At 37.4% G+C, this 2,802-nt stretch overlaps 1 non-coding gene across 1 annotated transcript; it reads left to right on the top strand.

Annotated features, from left to right (window-relative positions):
- Positions 1–1,148: 1,148 nt before the first annotated feature.
- LOC145577212 (small nucleolar RNA R71) lies at positions 1,149–1,254 on the top strand. Its single transcript, XR_014098682.1, has one exon. It is a non-coding gene; the product is annotated as a small nucleolar RNA R71 (small nucleolar RNA).
- Positions 1,255–2,802: the final 1,548 nt, after the last annotated feature.

Here is a 2,802-nt window from a genome sequence, read left to right as displayed (position 1 = left end):
TCCTAGGCAAACTCTCCTCAAGAATCTTACCACTCCTTGCGACAATAGCATTAACCAGTCTCTTAGGATCTAGGCCTTGGGAAGGTAAAGAAGAAGGACTAGCATGGTCTTTCAAAGCATTAGCAAGTTGAGAAATTTGATTTTCAAGCATATTATTATGAGTCATCATTTCATTAAATTTCTTATCACTTACGGTCATGTAAGTGTTCAACAACTTTGTTTGATTTTCAATGATTTCTTCCAAATTTGTTCTATGCGAAGAAGAAGAGGATTGAACATAGGAATTATCATTTTAGGCCTTTGGAGAAAATTCGAGTGGAGGGCCTCTTTAAGCATTGTTTTGAAAATTGCCTCTACCTTGATTGTTCCAATTACCCCTACTATGATTTTGACCATAACCTTGATTATGGTTACCACTACCTTGATTATGATTCCCGTAACCTTGGTTTGGATTACCATAATTTTGGTTTTGATTTTGGCTACTATAACCTTGATTGTTATAATTACCTTGAGAACCTTGGTTCCCTTGGTTCCTATAACTACCACCTTGGTTATAGTTGTCAAAATTGCCATAATTGTTGTAATTCCTATTCCATTGACCTCTTTGATTCTCAAACCTAGAATCATGATTATTTGACACATAGTTCACATGCTCATTCACATTTCCATCTTGATCATCACAAACATCCATACATGCATGAGGGCAACTAGAAACATTATGATCATACGACCCATAATCATCACAAAACAAGCATCCACTAGGCATTTTACTAGAAGAAGGAAGGGGTTGAGAATTAGAAGACGTACCTCTCCCCTTAGATTAGGAGGGAAGACTTGAAACTTGGTAGGTAGCACTTTCAAACTTTGCCTTGATAGCGGACATCTCCTTCCCAAAGTTTGTTATTTGAGAGGATAGATTGTTGATTGCATTTAGATGATCAACTGAGTACACCGAAGAGCTACTCTTGCTAGTTGACTCTCTTTCTCCATCTTGCCAATCTCTATAATACCTCACTACGTCCTCAATTATGTCCACCACTTCCTCTTCCATTTTGTTCATGATAGGACCTCCGGCTCCTCTATCTAAACATGATTTTCCTTGAGGGCTAAGGCCTCCATAGAAGATTTGAATGATTTGATAGGTTGGAATTCCGTGATGAGGACATTATCTTTGATACTCCTTGTATCTCTCCCATGCTTCATAGAGGCTCTCACTTAGCTTTTGCTTGAAACCTTGAATCAAAGCTCTAGCCTCCGCCGTTTTCTTTTGAGAATAGAAACGGGATAGAAATTCCTTAATGACCTCGTCCCATGTCCTTAGAGAATTCGGCTTAACCTCCTTATCTAGCCATTCCAAAGCACGCCCTATGAGAGAAAAGGGAAAGAGCTTGAGGCGGATGAATTCTTGGGAAATTCTGTTCACCTTGATAGTATTGCAATATTTCTCGAACTCCTTGAGATGGTTTAGTGGGCTTTCATGCTTGGCCCCACTAAATTGTCGCCTCTCTATCAAAGTGATCATTGCCGGTCTTATTTTAAAATCATTTGCCGGTGTTGTAGGTGGAGCAATCCCACTCTCAAATCTATATGCACCGGGAATCCCCAATTCTTTCAATGCCACTCTCAGATTTTCTCCCATTCTTGCTTGTTCTTCTTGTTGTGGCTCTTCTTCTCTTGAAATGCTAGGACTCAAAGATCGTCTAGCACCCCTCAAACTTGCAATAGTTCGCTCAATTTCCGGATCAAATGGCACTAGTGAATGATCACGTGCTCTATGCATAAAATCTCAAAAGAAATGGTTAGTAGCACGGCTACAAATGTAGCCTAAAAGAAAATCTTTTTGTATTTTCAATTAATGGTGAAATAGACTCAAAAACTATAACAAAGCACCAATATCACTCCCCGGCAACGGCGCCATTTTTGACGCGAGGAAAATGTAGGTCATTCTCTACCCTTTCCTAGAGCCAAAGAAAATGTATAAACACTCGACCAACCTAATACGAGTATATGGTAAGTCAAGGGTCGAACCCAAGGGAATGAGTAGGTGCAAGCTATAGCCTAGGTCAAGCTACTTTGAAGATTGCGGGAATATGTGGTTGGTAACTAAGGTATCGAGAAAACTAGATAAATCGAGAAATTCAATATACTAAACACTAGGGATAAAGGTTTCACATGCAAGCTCAATGATTATGCTAATTGAAGGATCACTCAATCAATTCAAACATTGCAAAGGACAAACAATAGTTGCAATCAAAGGAATTCAAGGGCTATCTCCTATAAGCCAAGCTAGGGTTCACTATGAATGGCTAAATAGGAAAATCACAATCAAATTCAATCAATTAAAGAAATTCTCAAATCAAGGGTTCATGTCATTGAAATTTGCAATGCAATCTAGATTAATCTTATAGGTTGATCACTCCTAGTCTAATTAATCACATGCACAACTATGTCAACCAATTTAATTGCACCATTCAAATCAATTTAGCATCATCAACTAGCAAAACTCATCAATCAAGCATGCTTACCCTTCTCCCTAGCAACTAATCTACTCACTAAACATGGTGAAATTAAGAAACAAAACAAATTCAATCAAATTCATATTCATTTAAAGCTTAATCAAAAGAAAATCAATCAATCAACAAATTCTAAGCAAGGAATGTAATCTCAATCAAAATCCAAGAAACTAGAAGGAATTGCATTATAAGTAAATCAAGGGAAAGAAATCTTACAAACATTCATTGAATTGAAGAAGGAATTTCAAGATCAAATTGAAATCTAAGATCAAATTCAAGTACAAACAAG

Source organism: Chenopodium album, chromosome 13 (genome assembly GCF_948465745.1).
Source record: "Chenopodium album chromosome 13, dcCheAlbu1.1, whole genome shotgun sequence".
Taxonomy (NCBI): domain Eukaryota; kingdom Viridiplantae; phylum Streptophyta; class Magnoliopsida; order Caryophyllales; family Amaranthaceae; genus Chenopodium; species Chenopodium album.
The sequence above is the reverse complement of the archived record's forward strand: the minus strand, read 5'-3'. Positions and strand labels throughout refer to the sequence as shown.